This window comes from Trachemys scripta, chromosome 7, assembly GCF_013100865.1.
Source record: "Trachemys scripta elegans isolate TJP31775 chromosome 7, CAS_Tse_1.0, whole genome shotgun sequence".
Lineage (NCBI taxonomy): Eukaryota > Metazoa > Chordata > Testudines > Emydidae > Trachemys > Trachemys scripta.
The window spans coordinates 106,231,818-106,256,881 of record NC_048304.1 but is presented as its reverse complement, the minus strand read 5'-3'; the positions used below and the strand labels follow the sequence as shown (position 1 = coordinate 106,256,881).

The following is a 25,064-nucleotide window of genomic DNA, read 5'->3' as shown; positions in this document are numbered from 1 at the left end:
CCTAGACACCCCAGTCAAAATGATGAGGTTTACTGAAAATCTTATTCATCATATTAAAAAGGTTCTACCAATCCCAAAGGATCGGACACATCACCTCCCAGGGTAATGAATATTCCAGACCTTTCCCAAATACACACTTACAGCCAATTCTTATTAAGAAAACTAAAATTTATTTCAAAAGAAAAGAGAGAGAGAATTGATTAAAAGATCAGTGTATATACAGACATGAGTCAATCTTGAGATTCAGATTCATAGCAGAGATGGAGAGCTTTGTAGATGCAAAGAGTTCTTTCAGAAATAGTTCATAGGTTATAATCCAATGTTTGTATTCAGGGTGGTCCAGTCAGAACTGGGATCTCAGTCCTTGTGGTTTAGGCTTCCCCTGCATGAAGCCTCAAGCAGATCTGAGATACACAGGAAGAGGACCCAAGCCATTTTTTACATAGTTTCAGGCTGTCTTTGACAGGTTGGAGTCCCTTGGCAAACAATAGACACATTTCCTAAGCATCACCGGTAATTATTCACACAGATCAACATAAGGCAATTGCCTGTTTTTCCACCATTCGCAGGTGATTTGCTATACATTTCAAAGAAAGATGAATACAGCAATATCCTATGTTTACAGTTCATTTAAACGTTAAGATGTTCTGTTGATCTCAGAATTAACAGAATACAGCATAGACAGGGACTGTTTGATTACATTGTTGACCTCTACCAATATATATGTAAATACACAAAAACACAAACATTATCTCCCCATATGTTTTTAAGGGTTGAATTTGAGTCATTTATCCTGCAGGATGCTTAACACTTTCTGATCATGAGTCACAGTAGCATGTGTGTGACAATTCTAAATCCACATGTATTTTAACAGCTGCCTACCTGATCATTACACCTCAAGAAAAGGGGTTTTCTCCACATCCTGAATTGATTTCTCTTAATAAATCTCTGTTTGCCTAAATCACACATCTAAATTAGATTTATCTTTATGAATCAAGTATGGTATCTTCTCCAAAAGACATGCGTTAAAAATGGGTGGAAAAAATGTCTCTAGACTATACACGACTACTGTGTAAGTATTTTTTTCATGAATAGGGCACTTCATCTTTCATCTACTGCTGAGTGGGTGAAAGGAAACATACACAGCTGCATCCTGAAAAGACAAACTATTAGAGTCTATCATTAAAGTTTCTTGTAAATTCAAACAAAAATTAGTCTACCAAAACTAATCATTGATAACAAATGACAACTTTATATTTTTTGCTTTAATAATTTAAAAAAGTGTTCCACGCTCAGCAACAACTTTTACAAATTTTCAACAACTTACGTTTTTAAAATATTAACACAAGGTACAAAAATCCATCTAATTAAAACAGTAAAGGATAACACACTCATTCCATAGATAGATAGTTGATTAGTAAATTACAGTCCAAGGATTGGACTAAAGCAAGATCTAAATATTCATAAGAAATCACAATAGGGAAGCTCCTATTTTGGAATGTAAAAGTAATGTGGCATCTCTGGATGAAACCCAAACAGCCTGCAAATAACTTCTGGCTACAACCAGAAGCAAACCTTTCCTATGGAATATGTGGCTTGCAAAATCCAGACAAAGTGTTTCTATTCCAGCAGTCATATGACATTTATTTCCAATGTCTCCTTCCTCATTCAACAACTACACACCAATGAATCTAAGGCTTGAACTCTACCACTTTTCTCTTATTCTTTCACCCATCCCTTAACAAGTGTAATGACTTTATTGACGACTTTATAAAATACTACTACTCTCAATTGTCTCCATATGGATATGCTTAATTCGTGTCACAATTAGTACTTTTCTATGCAGCTTATGCAAGAACAAAGTGTCACTCACACTTGATATAGTACCTACGACACATTCATAAAAACAAAATCACAGTTGAAAAACTAATCACTACCTACATCATCCACTTCCACCAACACACACATGCACCACAATATACAACTCATCCTTTCACCAGCCTGTCAGCATTCGGGATTCTCCAACATAGGACTTAAATCACTATGGATACGTCTACACTGTAGCTGGGAGCAAGCCTCCCAGGCCAGGTAAACAGACTCGCACTAGCAGGGCTCAAGCAGTGTGCTAAAAATAGCAGTGTGACCTTTGTGGCTCAGGTTGCAGCTCGGGTTCAAGCCCACTCAACCAGGGCTGGCTCTACCATTTTTGCCGCCCCGAGCAAAAAAAAAAAAAAAAAAAAAAAAGTTGCCCGGACTCTGCCGCCCCAAGAATGGACGGAATGCCGCCCCTTAGCATGTGCCGCCCCAGGCACGTGCTTGCTCTGCTGGTGCCGGCCCTGCACTCAAGCCCCAAGACTTAAGAGCCCAAGCTGAAGCCCAAGCCGCAGCATCCACACTGCTATTTTTAGTGTAATATCAAACCTTGCTAGCATGAGTGTGTCTACCCAGACTGCTCCCAGCTGCAATGAAGACATACCCTATGAGACCTGGTCTATCATACCTATAACTTGGTCAGGGGACCCATTTATAACACAGCAAAATGTTCTAGCATACATGGGCCCTAACCAGGCCCCAGTAAATAGGGTAAAACTCAGAGAAGCACAGGATAGTCCATACCACAACTGTGTGATAAACTAAGACCCTTGACTTTAACTGTATGTTTAGTACAGACATGTCCTCTCCTCAATATAACTGTGTGTGTGCTTAGTATCAAACTCCTAACTTTGCATGTGGAAAGAATACAACCAAAGATATCTGAACATAAATTATGATGTACATACCGTGGACTGCACATCAAACAAATAAGATAAAAACCTCACACCTTTCCCCACCAAAAATTCACATGGAAAGAAATCAGGAAAAAACACCAATTTTGCATAATGATTAATGAGCCAAGAAGAATCTGGCATGCACTCTCTCTGCTGAAAAGGCAACATTTGCCAAAGCACAGCAGACAGTGTTAATTTGTAGTCAAGAGCCAAGCCAAAGCAAGCGCTTCAGTCCATTTTTATTATTGTTATTTTTCAACACAGGTGTTAACTACTTAATTCTTATTGTATTAGAAATAGAGACTGGCTCAAACTAAACCCAATCTAAATTATAAAGGGCTCAAGTGTGCTTTTAAGGCCCAGTCATGTATTGAGGGGGCGGAGAATGCCCCCCACCCCAAGAAGCAGAATGCTTTCTGAAGCACCATAGGGTGCAAAGGAGCATGCCTGATACTACGCTTCTTCAGGGCGTTTTGTCTACTCCTCCAACATGCTAACTGGTGAGCAGTAGGGAATGGGGCTGTGTCCCTGCCGGCTCCCTGTTCCCTTTGGGGTGTGTCTTGTGTCTCAGGCCTTGTCTTCACTTACCGGAGGGTCCGGCGGCACGCAATCGATGTTCTGGGATCGATTTATCGCGTCTGGTTAAGACGCGATAAATCGATCCCGGAAGTGCTCACAGTCGGCGCCGGTACTCCAGCTCGCCGAGAGGAGTACGCGGCATCGACTGGGGGAGACTTCCTGCCGCGTCTGGACCGCGGTAAGTTCGGACTAAGGTACTTCGAATTCAGCTACGTTATTAACGTAGCTGAATTTGCGTACCTTAGTCCGAAGTGGGGACTTAGTGGGGACCAGGCCTCAGAGGAAGAAGTCACTGTGGGAATGGGGACTGCAATTTTCCCCCAGTATCCCGTAGAAGCACAGGACACAAATCTTTCTGCCCTCTACAAACCCCACCTGCCCTGCAGAGCAGCAGTACACGCTATGGCCCAAAGTGAGCAGAGGAAATGGAATGATCTCAGCCATAGGTGCTTATTTTTATATAATAGTTAACTGATCATCAACTGTAGACATTCAGTTCTGTACAAACATATTAAGACACAGACTCTTCCCCTCAGAGGTCACAACTGAAATCAGACAGACACATATAATACGGAGTGTTTTCGTTCAACTAACAGAGAGTTCATTTGCTGAAATGTTTCTCACAGGGAAATGTGTTTTAAGGAAAATGGAAAGAAAAAAAGATGATCATATTGTGAGCAGTTAAACATTTACATTTAATGAAATGACCCAAATTCTATCAATTACTGTAGGCAGCCAGCCTCTCTCACAAACACAGGCATAAACCTGTCTGTTGGTGAGCATTCAGAAACTGAGTAAGCTATGGTTGTTCTGTTGAAAAGGATTCCAATTACAAACAAATATAGGATCAATTCTACAACAATTTACCCGGTTAAGGGCAGCTTGTTTCCAGACATCCCTAAATTTAGTTGTTACATTTTCTTTTGAGATTTTGCTTCAACAGCAAAACACCAAAATATATGGAATGGGTTTAGTTTGTTGTAGCCACCCATGATTTCAGTCTTCACCCTATGGCATCAGCATGAGCAATCGAGGCCCACTGTCATCACAGTTCTATGAAAATCATCAGGGACTCTCAAAGATGCAAGGAACTTCCCCTCGGAGAACATAGTTTCACTTCTAATCAACTCCCTCAGCATTCACTGAAGGAGACATGGGACCCTTTCATGAAATATTTAATAGAGGAGAAACCAACAAAACAACCCCAAAACTTCAGTCCCTGATGCCAGAGTAATTGAGTTAGAGCATTTGACTTAAAAGATTCTATAGAGAACTAAATAAAAATCTCCAGCAAAATTCCAAAAACCACTCAAGGTTCTGTAAACCCAAACTTTAGTATTGTGAAAGTGTTTAATACAAGAACCATCTTTGTTTAATGGAATTCTTAAGTATTGCAATACATTTACCGACTTTAGCTCATCTTTTTCAATGTGCCAATATTATTCATTATGTCCCAAATCAAAGACATAAATCTTTAATTGCTTGAAATTTAATTTAATAACTTGGCTTTGGCTGCAAACACATTCTAGGCACTTAGAAGCACATGAGAGTAGAATGCACCACGAGCATACAAAAGTATTCAGAGAGAATCACTCTTGAAATAAAATGCGAAAAATAAGTTGCAGTTTGAAGACTTTTTATGAATTCTTTAATTTACACATGTAACAGGAAAGACACCAAAATAAAACCTTATCAGAAGTCTCTTAGGCCTGGTCTACACTACAGGGTTAGGTCGAATTTAGCTGCGTTAGGTCAATTTAAAAATGAATGCGTCCACACAACCAACCCCGTTCCATCGACCTAAAGGGCTCTTAAAATCGACTTCTGTCCCCGGGAAGGGGAGTAACACTAATATCGACTTTGCTGGGTCAAATTTGGGGTAGTGCAGACACAAATCAATGGTACTGGCCTCCGGGAGCTATCCCAGAGTGCTCCATTGTGACCGCTCTGGACAGCACTTTGACTCCGACGCACTAGCCAGATACACAGGAAAAGCCCCGGGAACTTTTGAATTTCATTTCCTGTTTGGTCAGCGTGGCGAACTCAGCAGCACAGGTGACCATGCAGTCCCCCCAGAATCGTATCATCTCCGTCCCTGAGGTTATGGCAGATTAGAAGGCGAAAAAAAACACACTTGTGATGACATGATTTCCAAGCTCATGCAGTTCTCCCACACTGATAGGGCACAGCTTAATGCATGGAGTCATTCAGTGGCAGATGCCAGGAAAGAATTAAGTGAGTGCGAAGAGCGGAGACAGGACATGATGCTGAGGCTAATGGAGGAGCAAACGGACATGATGAAGTGTCTGTTGGGGGAGCAAACGGACATGACGAAGTATCGGTTGCAGCTGCAGGAAAGCCAACAAGAGCACAGACCCCCACTGCATCCACTGTATAACCGCCTACCCTCCTCCATGTTCCATAGCCTCCTCACCCAAGAACACAGGTTGGGGGGCCTCTGGGCACCCAGCCACTCCACTCCAGAGGATGGATAAATGAAAAGTGATATAAATATATGGAGATATACCTATCTCATAGAACTGGAAGGGACCCTGAAAGGTCATTGAGTCCAGCCCCCTGCCTTCACTAGCAGGACCAAGTACTGATTTTGCCCCAGATCCCTAAGTGGCCCCCTCAAGGATTGAACTCACAACCCTGGGTTTAGCAGGCCACAGCTCAAACCACTGAGCTATCCCTCCCCCCATGATACTTGTATGTTTGTTAATATCACTTTTCAAAACAGACTTATTAGCTAGCAATAAATAAATTACAATGATTTGGATGTGTATATGTGCATCTTTATTTGTTTTTCCTAAAACACTTAATTAGCTTTAGGAAAAAGAGTGAGAGCAGCCACCAGCATGAGTGGGTGGTCGCACTCTGAGGCCACCAAATAATTTATCCGAAGAATCCCTACGCGTTGCACATATACCTAGTAAGAGACTCTCCCCGCCTCGAAGAGCTTATATTCTAAATTGAGGACACAAAGGGTGAGGGAAAGGAAGTATTATTAATCCTATTTTACAGATGGGGAACTAAGATACAGAGAGATTAAGTGTCTTGTCAAAGGTTACAAAAAGCCTGCGGCAGAGCAAGAAACTGAAGCCAGGTCTCCTGTATTTCAGTTCAACGTCTTAATTGCAAGCTTATTCTTCTCTTTTAAAAAATGTATATGGCAGCCAGATAAAGATGACAAAACCAGCTATAAATAAAATAAAATATCTGTGTTTTTTCATGCAGACAGTGCTATAAAAATGAACGTGATATATTTACCAGTACTAATAAGAGTCCAGATAATTAGTCACATTGCAGTTCTAGAGATGTTAGAAATATGTTATTTTGGTAAGTGCCTCACAAGAGTAGACAGGTTTGAAAAATGGATTCCATGTTCATAAGCAATACCACGATGATGTGTGTGCCAATGTTTTTATGTGATATGAGGAGCAGCCTTACAGTCACAGAAATATCTCTTCCCGCATCATGATAAAAGCTCAACTTCTTTTTATACTTTTTGCTTTCCTTCCCAGGAATGCTCTTGTCCCTTTGACTATGTATTTTATTGCATAACACAATGACTTTCATAGCAGCCTTACTTAACTGTTAGTTTCAACAGGGGGTCAACATGGAATACCTTCAAAGCTAATGGCTGTTGAGCCAATTATAGTCCCAAGTGCCTCTGGCATGCTTCTTCATAAAACTGATCCTTGTAGCCCTTGAGAAACTTTAAAACAAACAAACTTTTCCTGCAACTTTACATAAACAAATTTCTCAGGGCTGTAAGGAACATTTTCTTAAAAAAAACAGAAGCATTTGGGTAGATGAGGAGCTTAAGATAACAAACAACTTGTAAAGTAGCTCACTTTGAGGCCAAATGAAGTTGACAGTGTCTCTTTTACCAAGCTTGTTGAAGCTCTTAGGGATAGCAGCCATTGCTGCAGGGATGTTGATGTCTCCACAAACATGCTCCCTTTACCTGCAGAGGCAAGGAGGTAGTTCTTTTCCTCTCCTATTTTCTGTAAATAATAGATATAAATATATTTTTTTTTAAATATGTTTGCACAAACACCATAGCAAACTACTATCATTCCCTCTGTGACGCGAATTATGATCTAGACAGAGAGCAAAGAAAATACGTATTGGACAAAGCAGCACCAATCCCCAGACAGATTTTTGCCCCAAAGGATTGAGCTCATAACCCTGGGTTTAGCAGGCCAATGCTCAAACCACTGAGCTATCCCTCCCTCAAAGGAGCCCTCCCCAAATCTCTTTTATCTGTGAGAATTAAGTGGTGTACACTCTGGTATGAATGCAAAACTCTGATTTACTATATTGCTAGTGCCTCCATCTTGGCCATTTGGTCATTTTATTTATCAAGATTAACCCCATTTATTTATCAAGATTAACCCCATTTTCCCTACTCCATAGTACACTGTGAAACAGATTACTTAGAAAGACCCATGATAAATTAAAGAGATGTTCAAAAAGTAAAATAGATTAGCAGTGTCCTGATCTGGATTGCTTGGTAAACTGGGTGCAAGCAAACAATGTCTGTTTTAATATGGCTAAACATACATGTATGCATCTGGGAACAAAGAAGGTAAGTCATACTTACAGGATGGTGACCTCTATCCTGGAAAGCAATGACTCTGAGAAATATTTGGGGGGTCAGGGTTGATAATGTGCAGAACATGAGTCCCCATTGTGAAGCGGTTGCCAAAAGAGCTAATACAATCCTGATGTGCATAAACAAGGGTATCTTCAGTAGGAATAGAGAGGTTATTTTACCTCTGTATTTGGTACTGGCGAACCAATACTGGAATACTGTGTCTATTTCTGGTGCCCACAATTCAAGAAGGATGTTGATAAATTGGAGAGGGTTCAGAATAGAGCCACAAGAATGATTAAAGAATTAGAAAACATGCCTTATAGGGATAGATTCAAGGAGCTCAATCTATTTAGCTTAACAAAAGAGAAGGTTATGGGAGACTTGATTACAGTCCATCAGTGTCTACATGGGGAACAAATATTTAATAACAGGCTCTTCAGTCTAGCAGAGAAAGGTATAACATGAGCCAGCGGCTGGAAATAAGACATACATTTTTAACAGTGAGCATAATTAACCATTGGAACAATTTACCAACGGTCATGGTGGAGTCTCCATCACTGACAATTTTCAAATCAAGATTGGATGTATTTTCTAAAAGATATGCTTGAGGAATTATTTTGGGGAAGTTCTATGGCCTGTGTTATACAGTAGGTCAGATTAGATAATCACAATGGTCCCTTCTGTCCCTAGAATCTATCAATATATGTAATCACAGTTTATCTTAACAAAAACTACTACAAATTATAGACTAACAAGTTGCCACACAAATTGAGTTTCAACTTTGAGTCCTTTATTTACCAAGGGCACACACTGCATGGAGTTCTATATACCACACAGAAACATCAAGTGGATGAATAATACACTGCTAATAAAGAAGTAGTTTCAAACCTAAACTTCAGACTACCTTTTTCTCTGGTTATTTTTAATGTGTTGCTTCTTAATAGAGATTTGTATATTTATATTTATTTTATTATTAAGTACCATGATCTATGAGAATGGTGCCATCTAAAGCATACAATAGATATGGGAGTGAAATATGCTTCAGGTACACTTTCAAAGCACTACACAGATTTAGCTAGGCAACTCCGATGAAAGTCAATGAGATCAAAGAAAATTTTCAAAATTTATCCCTGAATAGTGCTATTCAGGGGTAAATTTTCAAAATTTTCTTCCCTCGGTGGACAAGAACACTTGATCGCCCTCCTGTTATAGCTCTGACTGAATAAGAGGATAACCTTTGTAAAGTGGGGGGAATCAGCCAGGGATGCTGCCCCAGCTGTAGGATGAGGTCATGCTCAAAGAGATGGACTTATTGATGTGTGGAGGAATATGATGAAATTGGCCTTGTAATGAAAGTACAAAATAAAAACCTCAGAACTGCCCTGCTGACAAATTCCTTGATGTGTGTTCTCAACTAGCCATACCTTCATGCAGAAGGGCACTTACTGTGTAAGTGACTTTTGGAGAGGCTAGGTTAGCTTTCTACTTGGCAGAGCAACGTCTTCTGCTCTTCTCCAAAAAACAGGAAACTACTCTCTCGCAGACATTCGGTGCCTAACAATACTGAGCAAAGTAATTATATACCACCCAAAGAAAGGATGGATACGGTCTCATTTTCAGCAGTGCAAATTCAGAGCAACTCTAGTGACTTCAGCTGAGCTAAACCTGATTTACCAAAGTGCAACAGAGATCCAAACTTGACTTAAAAGATGCCAATATATATCCATTTCTCAGACTAAATATTCTCAGTTTTTGCTGCTATACTTAGTAAAGTACAAAGTCTATTCTGCAAAGAACATAAGTATTTAAAATAGTCTGGTAGTGTGCAAGTGAATGTTTTCCCTTTCTGATAATGGGACTCATTTAGCCTAGGTTCACCTTCTCACATCTAGTTTCTTGTTAAAACTATTTTAAAGCTGGTATAAATAGCCTTGCAAAGTAATTCTAACACTAAATGTCAAAAGTGATTGTGGTTTCATCTTGATTTATTCTTCTATATCCCCTAGGCAGGTCAATCCTCAATCTGAGATACTGAACTGTTTTATAGCATTATTATTTATAAAATTTCTCATTTTTTTTAACTTCAGGAAAGGCTCCAATGAGACACTCACAACCTCGACCAGAAATACTCAACCTTGACTAACTGCTTTGATAGGAAGAGAGTTGCAAAAAAAATAATAATAATAATAATAAAAAAATCACATAGTAATTGTGAAGTAATCCTTGTATTACTGTTCTTTCACACTGAAGTTGAGTCATTGTGACCGATCATTACATATGCAATAAATAGAAAGCCACGACACAAACATCACCATGTAATCTCAGCCAATCTATCAAGGATTTATTGGCTTTCTAAAGCCCCAATGCCAAAGTAGGGTCTGCTGGCACAGATCCATGCTCCTGTGCAGAGTCCAATTGACATCAACGATGCAAGAGTCCAGCTGCTGATCCCAATGCACAAAGAAAAGGTTACTTACCCTATGCAGTAACTGAGGTTCTTCAAGACAGTTGTCCCTGTGGGTGCTCCACTTTAGTTGAACCTGCATCCCTGTGCCTGCAATCAGAGAATTTCAGTTGCAGTGCCTGTTTTGGTCACACATGTGCTGTCCCCGTCTCGTGCCACCTCTGTCGGTTACGCAGCACTGTGCGAACAAACCCCACTCAATTCCTTTCCTACCACAGAGTCCCTAGCAGAAAAACTTCTGAAGTAAAGGGGAGGAAGGTGGGTAGTGGAGCACCCACAGAGACAACCATCCCAAAGAACCTCAGTTACTGCACAGGGTGAGTAACCTTCTCTTCTTCAAGGGATCTGCCTGAGGGTGTTCCACTTTAGGTGACTGTAGAACAATGCCCTTCATTGGATGGGAGGGACTTGGGAGTTGAATTTGTGAAGGATGATAAGACAATAAGTCTTAAAGAGGAAAACAGTGAGGTGGAAAGTTTGCAAATAGTAAAGTCCAAAACTGACTGTAAAGAATTACCAAGGGATCTCACAAAACTGGGTGACTAGGCAACAAAATGGCAGATGAAATTCACTGTTGATAAGTACAAAGTAATTCACATTGGAAAAAATAATCCCAACTATATATACAAAATGATGGGTTCTAAATTAGTTCTTACCACACAAGAAAAAGATCTTGAAGTCATCATAGATCGTTCTCTACAACATCTACTCAATGTGCAGCAGCAGTCAAAAAAGCTAACAATGTTAGGAACCATTAGGAAAGGTACAGGTAATAAGGCAAAAATAGCATAATGCCACTATATAAATCCATGATATGCCCACACTTTGCATACTCTGTGAAGTTCTGGTCACCCCATCTCAAAAAAATATACATTAGAAATGAAAAAAGTATAGAGAAGGGCAACAAAAATCATTGTTAAAAAAACAGAGTACTTGTGGCACCTTAGAAACTAACAAATTTATTTGAGCATAAGCTTTCATGAGATACAGCCCACTTCTTCAGTCAGTTCAAAAACAGACTCCAAGGAGAAACTGCTTGTCAGGGCTGTATCCCCACTTTGAACTTTAGGGTACAAATGTAGGGGCCTGCATGAAAACTTCTAAGCTTAACTACCAGCTTAGCTCTGGTCCGCTGCCACCATCCCAATGGATTCCCTCCCTGGGAAGCCTTGAGAGACCTTCAACAATTCCCTGGTGAATACAGATCCAAACCCCTTGGATCTTAAAACAAGGAGAAATTAACCATTCCCCTCCTTCCTCCCACCAACTCCGGGTGAATACAGTTCCAATCCCCCTGGGATCTAAAACAAGGAAAAATCAATCAGGTTCTTTAAAAGAAGGTTTTTAATTAAAGAAAAAGGTAAAAATCATCTCTAAAATCAGTATGGAAAATTACTTTACAGGGTAATCAAACTTAAAGAGCTCAGAGGACTCCCCTCTAGTCTTAGGTTCAAAGTACAGCAAACAAAGATAAACACTCTAGTAAAAGGTACATTTACAAGTTGAGAAAACAAAGTAAAACTAAGACGCCTTGCCTGGCTTTTTACTTACAAGTTTGAAATAGGAGAGACTTGTTTAGAAAGATGGGGAGAACCCGGATTGATGTCTGGTCCCTCTCAGTCCCAAGAGCGAACGAACTCCCAAACAAAAAGCACAAACAAAAGCTTTCGTCCCTCTTCTCCCCTCCCCCCCCCCGACCTCCAAGATTTGAAAGTAGCTTGTCCCCTTATTGGTCCTTTGGTCAGATGCCAGCCAGGTTACCTGAGCTTCTTAACCCTTTACAGGGAAAAGGATTTTGGAGTCTCTGGCCAGGAGGGATTTTATAGTACTGTACACAGGACAGCTGTTACCCTTCCCTTTATAGTTATGACACTGCTGAACTTGAATTAATAAGCAAACTAGATGCTATTAACTTAGGCTTGAATAGAGACTGGGAATGGCTGAGTCATTACACAGATTGAATCTATTTCCCCATGTTAAGTATCCTCACATCTCATCAACTGTCTGAAATGGGCCATCTTGATTATCACTACAGAAGTTTTTTTTCCTCCTGCTGATAATTGCTCATCTTAATTAATTAGCCTCTTAGAGTTGATATTGCTACTTCCACCTTTTCATATTCTGTACGTATATATCTCCTTATTATATGTTCCATTCTATGCATCTGAAGAAGTGGGCTGTAGCCCACGAAAACTTATGCTCAAATAAATGTGTTAGTCTCTAAGGTGCCACAAACACTCCTGTTCTTTTTGCGGAAACAGACTAACACGGCTGCTACTCTGAAACCAAAAATTATTGTGTGCAAGTGTATGGAACAGCTTCCTTTGGAGGAGATACTAAAAAGACTGGGACTGTTCATCTTAGAAAAGAGATGACAGGGAGGGGAATATGATAGAGGTCTATAAAATCATGAATGGTATGGAGAAAGTGAATATGGAAGTGTTATTTCCCCCTTCATATAACACAAGAACCAAGGGTCACCCAATGAAATCAATAGGCAGCAGGTTTAGAACAAACAAAAGGAAGTACTATTTCACACAATGCACAGTCAGCCTGTAGTACTCATTGCCAGGGGATGTTGTGAAGGCCAAAAGTATAACTTGGTTCAAAAAAGCATTAGATAAGTTCGTGGAGGATGGGTCCATCAAAGGCTCTTAGCCAAGATAGTCATGGACACACCTCTATTCTCTGCATGTCCTTACACCTATGACTGTCAGAAGCTGTGACTGGAGGACAGGGGATGGCTCACTCAATAATTGCCACGTTCTATTCATTCCCTCTTAAGCATCTGGCACTGGCCACTGTTGGAAAATAGGATACTGGGCTAGATGGACCATTGGTCTGACCCAATATGACCGTTCTTATGTTGTTTTACAGACACAGTCTACTTGGAATTTACATCAATTTCACTCAACAACTTCTGAGGAGGACACATCAACTATGTATGAGAAACACTGAGCGGGGGCCCAATAATGTATTGTTCGTTTTTATTAACATTCACAATACCATTTTTATTAATATTCACAATAATATCTTGGATCCCTGGCCTCTGGCCACAGTGGAATGAGCACAACTACACTGTTTCTTTCCTCATCGGCAATCATTATGATTTGGCATCTTAATTCTGTTTGTTCTTACTAAGAATCATGCGTTAGAACAGGGGTCGGCAACCTATGGCACGAACCCTGGCAGTGGGCTGAGCCAGACCCCAGCAGGCAGCAGCGTGCCATTAAAAATCCTGCCCGACCCAGCCTGCTCTTCTCCACCCCCTGCCTACCGCTCTCCCTGGCGGGAGCAGGGGCCAGAAGCAAGCTTGCTCCTGCCGGCTGCTGCTGTAGGGCAGGCTCCGCCGGCAGCCAAGCTTCCCCCTCCCCCGCCTCTTCCCCCAGCGTGCTGCGTGGAGCCCCGCCTCCTCTCCCTCCCTGCCGCCGATGGCCCTTGCGAGGGAGGGGAGAAGAGCAGCCCCAGCACCCTCGCTGCTCAGACCGGTAAGGAGGCGAGGAAGGGGGGGTAGGAGCACCCCCCTGATCCCAGCCCACCCCCCTAGCCCTCTGCCCTGACCCCTGCATCCCAGCTCCCTGCATCCCCCCACGACCCCATTCCTGTCTCCTACACCCTCCACATATACCCAGTCCCCCGACACCCCATGCTCTGACTCCTGCACCCCCTCACATGCCCCCAGCTCTCTGCCCTGACTCCTGCACCCTCCACACATACCCAGTCCCCCCACACCCCTCTGCCCTGACTCCTGCACTCCCCACACTCCCTGCCCTGACTCCTGCAACTCCCCTCACATACCCAGCCCCCCCACACCCCATGCCCTGACTCTTGCACCCCCCACATCCCCACCCCCCGCCCTGAGCACCAGGTTGGCAGCAGGCTGAGCAGGGCCAGCGGCTGGGACCCCAGCTGGCAAGGGGTCGGCAGCCAGAACCCCAGACCGACAGTGCGCTGAGCGGGGCCGACAGCCGGGACCCTGGCTAGTAGGAACCAGTGGATGGAACCCCAGACTGGCAGCGGGCTGAGCCGCTCAGCCCACCGCCAGTCTAGGGTCCCGGCCCCGCTCAGCCCGCCGCCGGTCTAGGATCCCGGCCCCGCTCAGCCCGCCGCCGGTCTAGGATCCCGGCCCTGCTCAGCCCGCCGCCGGTCTAGGGTTCTGGCTGCCGGCCCCTTGCCAGCTGGGGTCCCAGCCGCCGGCCCCGCTCAGCCCGCTGCCAACCTGGGGTTCTGGCTGCCAGCCCCTTGCCAGCCGGGTTCCAGCTGCCAGCCTCGGTGAATGGAACCCCAGGCCCTCAGCGGGCTGAGCAGGCCAGCGGCTTAAGATCAGCATTTTAATTTAATTTTAAATGAAGCTTCTTAAACATTTTGAAACCCTTGTTTACTTTACATACAACAGTAGTTTAATTATTTTATATCTAGACTTATAGAGAGAGACCTTCTAAAAAACGTTAAAATGTATTACTGGCATACGAAACCTTAAATTAAAGTGAATAAATGAAGACTCGGCACACCACTTCTGAAAGATTGCCGACCCCTGTGTTAGAAGTTCTTCATTTTATGATCATTATCTAAACTATGATGAAGGATGGTGGGTTCCTTAAAGCTAGCATTTATAAGCAGTGTTCAACAGTGGCTAGAAACTAGGCATAATATAAATGAATATTCCATGCAAAAGCTACATTAACCCTTTGCCCCTAAAGTGCTATTCATTGCCTACAATGGCTGTGTAATCAAAGACTTTCAGTGCTCTCATTGCACTCAAGTTCCCAGATAGCCTGCCTCTCCTGCTCATTATGTAAAAATCAGATCAAGCAACCAGTCCAGAATCATGATCATATTTTCAGTTATTTGGTCAAAAACACACAAGTGAAATGGTCATAAGGACAAATAACTAGTGTGACTGTAAAACATACCCTTAATTAAATAGAAACATTACATTCTGCCATACATACACTAGACTGAATTAACAATCTGTACATAACTGTGCAATACTGATAAGTGTTCAGTCTTATGGACACATCAGCGGAATCTCTACACTTCAGGTTGCATGGAGATTTGCACTTTAAAGCACTATTAAAATCTCTCCGTTTCACACTTTAATTGTTGAATTTAATTTCCAGTTTTGCCACAATGACCTTTCAGACGACAATGGAATTTTAGTTTTTATTTAGTATATTTTTTGTAAAATAAACTAAATTTGGACAGGATATATTTGTAAATGCTCCCTCTTGAAAACCAGAGTCCCCATCAAGGAACATGATGGGACTCAAAGTCATTCGTCAGCTGTTCGGGATGAGAGGAAAATAGATGGACTATGTGGGTGGTGGAGGGAGGCACTGAAGGCTGAGAAGTGGAACCGATGAGTGCCATATAAATGGGAGACAAACCCTCAGCTGGTGTACATTGTTGTATTTATGACAAATTACACCAAAGAATCTGCCCTGGGAGTGTTGAATCACTTAACTGCATATTTCCTCGCAGTTTCTGATCTGTAGGCTATAAAGTCTAGTAACCTTAATGTTAATGAAATTCTTGTGTGAGAATGTAATGGCACATATTTTAGGTCTGGTTCTTTTCTGCTGAGTTGAAGTATCTGTACAAAGGAGTAAAACATTTGGATGTTCTAACTTCCTAAATCAATATATCATTAAACAAGTACAGACCATTAGAGTTAGTTTAAATCTAAAGAAAGCACATCTGACATTATTAAAGCTAACAATGTAATTGCAATGGAAACCTAAATACATTGCTAAGTACAAGAGCTACAACTTTGTTTTTTTTATTTGATTAATACACAAATGTGAGGAAGCATTAAATAATGCATGGTTTGTTTAAGACATAATAGGCTATGTTTACACCTGTTGTTTAGCATAGAAATTTTGGTAAGATCTCCAGTTATTTTTTAATTTTTGTGTATTATTATTTTTTCAATGTGGAATGACTAACACTCCATCCACTTAACAAACAGGCCTTAGATATAAATAAATAAATAAATAAATCCTTAGAGAAATGTATGAGTGTTGTTAGGAACGTCCATCATTGGAAAAAAAACCCTGCATATATACTGCAAATGTCATTTTCAGAAACAGAGGTGCATTTCTCCCCCTTCCTCTCCCTCCCTCTCCCCCCCAGTTTCTGCCATATGCTGCCTAGTGGCATCAGTATTTAAAAAAATCCCCAATATTTCACAGTATTTATGGTCATTTAAAGGACACTGTGGTTATTGTGGGGTAGAGATTAAATGACTTGTCAATTGATTTTGAAACTGTCTACATATGTCAAACTGATTGGTTTCGCAACTGGTTTTGAACTCTGAATAATATAAAGTGACATTTTCTGTCTACCTTGCGGATTTTGTTTCTCAACAAAAAATGCATCTCCAGCTTTGATTACGCTTCAGACATTACTTTTACGTAGTGTTCCGCATTTTCAGTTTCCTTTTATCAATCCACTCAGTATTTTTGGGGTACTTATTTTTGTTAGACACTAAAGCTTTATGTGATTGTTCTGTCCTTCAGCTCTGACACTGAAGCAGTTCCACAGTGTAAAACACAGAACACATACACAGTGGAGGTCAGAAAACCAAACAACATTAATATTGCGCTATGATTGGCTCACAAGCAGACGCTGCCTGCCTATCTCTTTGCATCCGTTTAGTTTGGCACTGAATTTAAACAATCAATCCTCCACAGATAAAGATATGTAATGCCCTCATCCACCCGGTTACCTCCTTTGGGTGCCAATCTCCTTTCAGGTTTGGATGGATGGGCATGGGTTCTTCTGGATCCCCACACAGCTAGTCCTGCCCTTTTTTTGGCTGGGTCCAGATTTCTCCCAAAATGGCTTCTCCCGCCTCCAGGGCTCCCAGGGAAGGGCTTCTCACTCCCTATTGATCAGGCTAGCTCTTCTTCCTGGGCTTTCCCTTGTCAGAGATGCGACTCTGCCCCTTCGTCTGAGCTGGCACACCTGCAATCCTTCGCCAAACCAACAGAGGCCCCATTGTTCTACACAGTGTCTCTCCTCTCTTCCTCTCGGTTGCCTAGCAGACTGAGTCTGCCTTTGGCTCCCCATTCCTACCTGGGACTGTGTGCCTCTCCCAAACTACCAGCACACAGAGCCCCCGGAACTCAGGTAAGCTTCTTGGGGTTACAGATAGATAAGGTAAAACGGTAAACATGGGGCGAAAACGCAAATCTATCAAGAAAATCAGTGGTTAGAAATTTTCAAGAAAAATAAAGACAGGAGCGATGCATTGTGCTGCAAATACTGCAGCATTGAGGTCAGTGCTCGCACTGACAGAATAAAGGAGCATGTTGAAAGCAAGCAACACAAGAAGCTTAAGGAAGAAAGTGGGCTTCGGGATAAACAGTCAATATAAGGAGCTTTCACCAGAGCTTTAATGAAAGAGAGGACATAGCACAACTGTATCAATGAATTTGTGCATGCTCTTTGTTTCACCGGACAACCACTGTTAATAGTAGAGGGACCTATTGGTGACTTTGTGCATCAATAATGTCCAGCAGCAAAAACCCTTCCTAATCCAGACAACCTCACTAGTAAGTATCTGAAAGAAAAAGACAATGCTTTAATATCTAAGCTGATGGAATGAACTGAGGGAAATGTGGTGTCTAGTCTGATTTTTTATGAGTTTCCTGATGCTTTGGACCGTCCAATTCTTGGCCTTTTGTTTTCATTTTTTTTTTTTATTTCAAAGCGAATAAACCCACATTGTTTTGTGCTGATATGACAGTCATCCACTCTGCTGACAGACATTTTCTTGACACAGCAGTAACTGACATGTTGGAGATGTACCAACTAACTTGGGAAAATGTGGCCATAACTAACACATATTCTGCTTCCTACGAGGCTAAGTTTTCCCAGGAGATTAAACTCAATCAGAAACCAGCGCTGCTGTGTATTACCTGTCCTGCTCATCTAACTAACTCTGCACTGTCAGCAGCTACTGCTACAGAAGAAATGAAAGACAAGAAATCTTTATCATTGGATTTGGGGCCATTTTCAAGCATGCGAACAAGTCGAAGGCTTTGTTTAACACAGTGCAAGATGAGTGCAGAGCCAACTGCCAATTACCTACCCCTGTTGAGCCACATCTGTGGATGAGCTTGTACTTCACGGCCTGTCATGTAAATAATGCGCGGACTATGCTAATATGTCTCCTAGATCATCCAGAGTTTGTTGGTTCTAAAGCAGAAACTCTAAAGGGACTGGTGAATCCAAAATAACTGCCAGATTCTAAGCACCAAGGTAATGTTAATTGCTGAAAACTTGGAATCACTGTGTGACATGCAGAAAACACTGGAGTTTTCGCTAACTACTGCCCACATGTTTGCCAATACAGATGTTTACCGGATCCTGACAACCAAAATCTCAGCTGAACTAAGCACAAAAGCTGAAGGAGAAACACACAGCAAGAAAACTCATCTGTTTCTGGAAATCTTTCACACCCCAGAACATGTTGTTGGGGTTACTAGGCCTGCCTGAGCCAGAGTTCTTCCATGTTTAATCTCTGTCCTTCCATATTTAACTCTAATCGACCTCAAAAGCCAAGGATAGGAATTGGAAAGTGTAAATAGCCAGTTAGCAATTACAACCTTGCTCATGCCAGGTACCAAACGATAATGATGAGGTTTGCATGTTTCTAGCTGGGGAAGGGGTAATAAACTAAGGGTAAACAGGACCAAATAACAGTTTAGGGAGAAGTTACTAACAAGCTCGATTTATAGCCCTAGAATGATTTAGTTGCTTAAATGTATACACATGTCTTCGGTAGAGAGGGGAGGGGGAGTAGGGGGGGGTGATAGAGAGGGGGAGAGAGGGGGGGCTTAGTTGTAAAGTGTATAAAGAAGAGAGAAACTGTTTTTGCTGGTGTGCTTGATTTGAGACTTGCCTGTCTCCTTGCACCACTTTGAGATCTCAAATAAACTTTGATTGTTTCTCCACCCCAGTATGTTTATTGGCGCGAAGCACTCCGGGCAACGAACCCCACTGTTGCTGTCCTCGGGCCCCTGTGCCGGCAACAATGTGAAAACCAAAAAAGCGTTCAAAACCTTTAACACAAAACTCAGTGAGAAATGGGAAACAACCATGGCCCATAATATGAATCCCCAATATCCAAAATATTTTTTTGAATGTCATCCACCTCTTCCTCAAGGTGAAATTTACAGCAGACTATGGTCTTTATGCCAGAGTGTTTCAACCATTTGCCACTAAAGAAATTTCAAATCTGAAAGGGGAATTTACTACATACATGAACTTGCCTAATCCTGACAATACAAAACTGGATGTGCTGGTTTTCTGGAACAATCATCAAGACACACTTCTCAACTTCAACAAAGCAGCACAGCAAGCTTTGAGTGTACCCCCTGGATCTTTTGATGCAGAGTGTTTATTTTCAAAGTTGGACTACCTTCAAGCAGCAAGAGGCTCAACACAAGTAAGGATACTTCGAAGAAAATTATGCGAGCGTACACAAACTAGGATTTCTGGAAAAACTACCAGCTCTGAGAGAGACAAAATATACCTTTGTACATTAAAAAAAGTTTCAATTATACTGTAGTAAAATGTATATATTTAAAAAGTTTTTGTTTTCCTTTGCCCCCTCCCTTCACCTAATTTTTCCCGTTTTTTTAATTTTTAACCGGATTTCATCCCAGTTTTAATGTTTGGAAAGTAAACACTGAAAAAATCCCAGATTTTTTTTTCTTACAAATAAAAACTGAAAATGTGAAAGTAGTTTTATTTTAAAATTACCAGCCTGTCTCAAGCAAAGAAATTAAGATCTGAGCAGCTTCCAATTTCTATCTTGACAGTAATTTTAGGAAAAACTCACGTCAAAAATTAACAGGTAAGAAAAGCAAGAGTAAAATTTGGCTACACTAAACTGTTTAAGCAAATTGCCTGTATTGATTAAATGAACTGAAAAAAGTATCAATAATATATGATGCATATATACAGTACTAGACTATGCATCTATAACAAGAGTCTTGTTAGTACTGGTGATGGATTGTCTAGACCAATCCTTGTATTCTAAGTACATGAAATAAAAGCAGAATGTTGATATTTCAGTTATCTTTTCCTTTGTACACTTTCCAACCATTGTAGTTTTAGCTTAGTAAAGATAATTAAGTCCATTATAGCATCTTCAGTTATAACAGCACAATTATAAGTATTTTGTAATGCAAATTTCAACTGGTTAGTCACATTCCTATTATAAACCCTCATGTAAAACATTTTGCATTTGTAACTGGACTTTCTATCACAATTCTTGAACCATAAAATCAATTTGTGGTTGACTTCAGAATATAGCACTGGGCTCCATGTTGACTAGATTTACAAACACAAGTATGTTGTTCTGGCTCCCCCAGGTTCCAGTGTCATCAGAAATCTGGTAGTTCACTGACCTTTCATACAAGTTGTTCCTTCTTTTCAGCATTTAAATTAATTTTCTTTTTCTTAGCATGTGAAGAGCTAATTGACTACTTTGACTCAATGCCCAGGAGTGTGAAGTGGCACCAACAGCAGAGAATACAAAAGGAGCAATCATGGCATCAGAGGTGACACCATTTGCATCACTAACATGAACAAAACATGTTAAGACAGTTATACCATAGTATAGGGTGAAAAATACCAATTTTTATGATTAGTGGTTCAAGGAGATGTTCCCTTTTTGGCAAAAATCAAAAGTAGTCTATAGTCAGCATTAACCTAGTACTATTCAATTACTCATTTGCGTCAACAAATGTCTAAACGAGGGCATTTTTCAGGTACTCCTTCAAAATATTTACTCTTCATGAGTAATTCCAATGAATACAGGGCTTTGAATTTCAGCCTATAACTTGTTCTTTTGATTACTCTGGTTTTATAAGTAGATGATCATTTTCTGGACACAAAACAAAAGGTGTATGTTTGAGCGGCCATCAGATGATAAAGATCTTCCAGGGCTAATCATTCCAACTGATTCTATTTTAATTACACATTTACAAGCAAACTAAAGCACTGTCTCCAAAGCAAGGGTTACAGAATGAAATCTATATCTGAAGGTTTCATAACTATGTAGACGGTACCATCCTAAAATACTGTCCTGTTATATTCAAACTGGAATCCCTGCAGAGCAAGGCTGTAGTATTATGATAAAACAAGGAGTACAACAAAAGGAAGATCACATGTGACTTCTCCAAAGTTCCAACTGATTCATAGCATAAAAGAGTCAACCATAATAAGCAGTCACTAAACCTTGATTACATTCTCAATAAATGCATACTATGAAGCTATTTTGAATTGTCAACCACTTGCCCTTAAAAAACATCTTTCATCATCTAAAAATATGCATCACTGAATGAGAATAGCCATCCACAATTTTATTCAAGGTACGTGCACACTGTCTGAGTTAACTGAAGGAAAATACTCCAGATAAAAACAGTTTTACAAATGTCTTCTCTTACAAATCACTGTAAAACTACTGTAATTAGCCAATTGGCAGTTCTCAGGCAGACAGGCATCAACCCAATAGGCAGCCCAGCACAATGACAGCAAAAATTGCATTATTGTAGTAATTATGCATTTTTCCAAGGCCTCGCTACAGCTGGCTAACATTTTCACATTTTTAAAAAGTCAAGTACCCCTGATCTGTTTATAGGGTGGAAATGCTGAATAGCTCAACATCTAGGCTAAATCCCTGAGCATGCATATTAAGAAATGACTAACCAAGAATGTGCATAAAGAAGAGTAGACAACACACATTAACACATTACCTAGTATTTGTCCAGGGGGAGTTTAAACACTTCACTGTTAAGACCTGCTCAGTCAAGGATGCTGGTCCTCCTGTCTTTGATACATAGATATTGAAAGATATTCTGGGCAGTTACTGTCATACTTCACTTTGCAATGGGGGGGAGGGAGAGATAAGTTAAAGCATCTTGCCATCACCAGCAGTTGCTACTGAAAATTGTCAGCAAGAACCACCAGCACATGACAAAATCTCTTTTTTTCCTTCTGTATGGAGACTGTGACCAACACAAAGAGCATCAAAACCAACAAGGATGGATATTTGCAGATGTCTCTCAAAGCAAATAACACACAAACTCTTTCTAGCAAGAAATCTGATCACACAAATCTACATACCTGCACACAGAAACCCAACTCCCCTACAAGTACCGCTTTAGCCCTCTCTGTTATAGACATAGCCCATAGAGATCCTCCCTAACTCCTGTATATATACACATTGCAACACACATTCACATACACACCCCTGTACGAGCACACTCTCTCAACCCCCCTATGCATACACACCTTTAACCCCACCCCTAGCAGATCTTATTACAATACATAAAGTAATAGCTAAGCTTATCAAGCTGATCTTAATGTAAAGGTTGAAATATCACAGTATCAGCAAGTCATTACTGCAACAAAGCAAAAAAACCTACTACCTCACAGCTGTGTGTGGTTTCATGTCCTTAGGGCAGTAAACAGGAAACACAGATCTCGAAATAGCTAATGCAGTAATGAAGCAGATGTGCAGAAACGTGTGGATGGTTATGTTAAATGCCTGCTTTACACACCTTATTGTGTATGTTCGATAAGTAAAATTCCTGCTCAGCCCTCATGAGTCCCGTGTGTGTGTGGTGAGGCTGCAATGCCTGTTCTGCACTCCTCAGAGTGTGTGTGTGTTGTGTAGGTATAATGCCAGCTCTGCGCTCCTCTGAGTGTGTGTTGTGCAGGTACAATACCTGCTCTGCAGTCAGTGTGTGTGTTGTACCGGTAGGATGCTGGGTCTGCACTCTGTGTGTTGTGCAAGTAAAAGACCTGCTTTGCACTCAGTGTGTGTGTTGTGCGGGTAGGATGCTGAGTCTGCACTCAGTGTGTGTGTTGTGCGGGTAGGATGCTGGGTCTGCACTCAGTGTGTGTGTTGTGCCGGTAGGATGCTGGGTCTGCACTCAGTGTGTGTGTTGTGCCGGTAGGATGCTGGGTCTGCACTCTGTGTTGTGCAAGTAAAAGACCTGCTTTGCAGTTAGTGTGTGTGTTGTGCGGGTAGGATGCTGAGTCTGCACTCAGTGTGTGTGTGTGGTGCAGGTAGTGCGATGCCTGCTCTAGCACGCCGGATGCGAGGACAGCGGCAGCCCTTCTGCAGAAGTTCCCCGGCGCCTCCAGTGAGCCAAAACTTGGGGCGCTCCTCTGCTGTTCGCTGAGAAATGCACGTCGGGTCCCTGCCTCCCCCCTGCCCTGCCCGCAATCCCTGAGGCAGCAACTTCTCCAAGCGGAGCCGGCCAGAGACGTGAGCCGCTGCCGCCGCATCCCTCCTACCGCCCGCTACACCTTTCCGAGCTCCCCGGGCTGCAGCCTCCCGCTCCGCTCCAGCGGGCAGAGCGCGGCACGCGGCACTCACCGCTTCTCCGCCTCTCGCCGGGCTTCTCGCCACACTTCCCCCCAGAGGGCGGCGCCGAAGACGCTACGCTCCGCCGCCCGGCTCCGCTCTGCCTCCAGCCCCGCAGCCGCTAGGCTGGACGCTGAGCAGTGGGGTGGGTCCGACCTGCCCCCGCTCGGCGTAGCGACTGGTCTGCAGAGCCAGCCCGCTCCGGCCAGCCAGACACCGCCGCCCGCCAGTCCCCAGCAGCGGCGGCGAGCCCAGCCGGCGCTGAGGAGCCAGGCAGCAGCGGCCACGTGAAGCTGCGGGCGGCGGCAGGCAGGGGCTTGCCAAGCGTGCTGCTGCCGCCGCTGTTCCACGAGGAATGGGCGCTCCCCCCGCCGTGCCCCTTCCCCCGGCCCGGGCTAGGGCAGGGGGCGGAAGTTTGCGCTTGGAGAGGAGCTGCGAAGCCCCGGCCACCGGGTTGCAGCCCACGCGTGAACCTCTCGCCTTGGCCTGGGCATGGCGTCTTGCATGTGCAGCGCCAGGCGCAATGGGACTCCCAGCTCTGAGCTCAGGAGCAGGCACCCCCGCGCCCAGCCAGAGGTAGCAGCTCGCCTGCAAGAAGCGTCTGCTACAGAGCTAGGTGGGAAATCAGCCTCTGAGGGGCTGCCCCAACCATTGCAGCTGCTGGCTCTTCCAGGGGACCTCCTCTCCTCTCCCCTCCCCCAACACGCACCCACACCCAACAGAATGTGCTTTCCCAACAGGGCCCCTCCGCACAGCCGTTTGTACTGTGCTCTTCCATGGGGCAGACTGAGTGAGGTTAGGAGAAGAATGGTCTAGAACCGGCCCCTTGCCCATCTTTTTCTGGGGGAGGAAAGCCTCAGCCCTGCTGCCCCCTCAGCTTCCATCCCCATCACTGTGCTTGTTCAGGTGGGGCTGGGAAGGCCCCAGTTCCATTGCACAGGCCCAGGTGGGCTAGGGAGGACCAGAAGCCTAGCTGCTGCCACCCACTTTAAGTCCAGGGAAGGCAAAAGGCAGTATCTGTAGCTCATCCAACCAGTCCTCTTCCTCTCCAGGATTAGAAAGGTCCCAACCTCACTGCCTGGTCTAGAGACCAGAGAGGTAACACAGCTTTCGTTGTCAGCTCAGCTTTCGTTGCCAGTATCAGAACCGGGCCAATCACATAGTCCAGGGGATGGATAGGCCAGGAAGGACCTTCAAACCAGCAGCAACATCAGCCCCTGGGGAAGGCTCTATTACCCTTTTAAACAGATAGGCCTT

General features: G+C 42.7%; 1 protein-coding gene across 5 annotated transcripts in view; it reads right to left on the bottom strand.

The window, feature by feature from the left end:
* CHST15 (carbohydrate sulfotransferase 15) overlaps nt 1–23,751 on the bottom strand; it is an 85,903-nt gene extending 62,152 nt beyond the window's left edge. The window contains exon 1 of one of the 5 annotated variants that reach the window (XM_034775148.1): nt 22,864–23,751. The gene's annotated coding sequence lies outside the window, so the exon portion shown is untranslated. Of the gene's footprint in view, nt 1–7,207; nt 7,352–22,188; nt 22,209–22,558; nt 22,658–22,863 lie in introns of those variants that run through there. The other 4 variants (XM_034775155.1, XM_034775152.1, XM_034775154.1 and 1 more) reach the window with 4 other exon arrangements.
* Nucleotides 23,752–25,064: the final 1,313 nt, after the last annotated feature.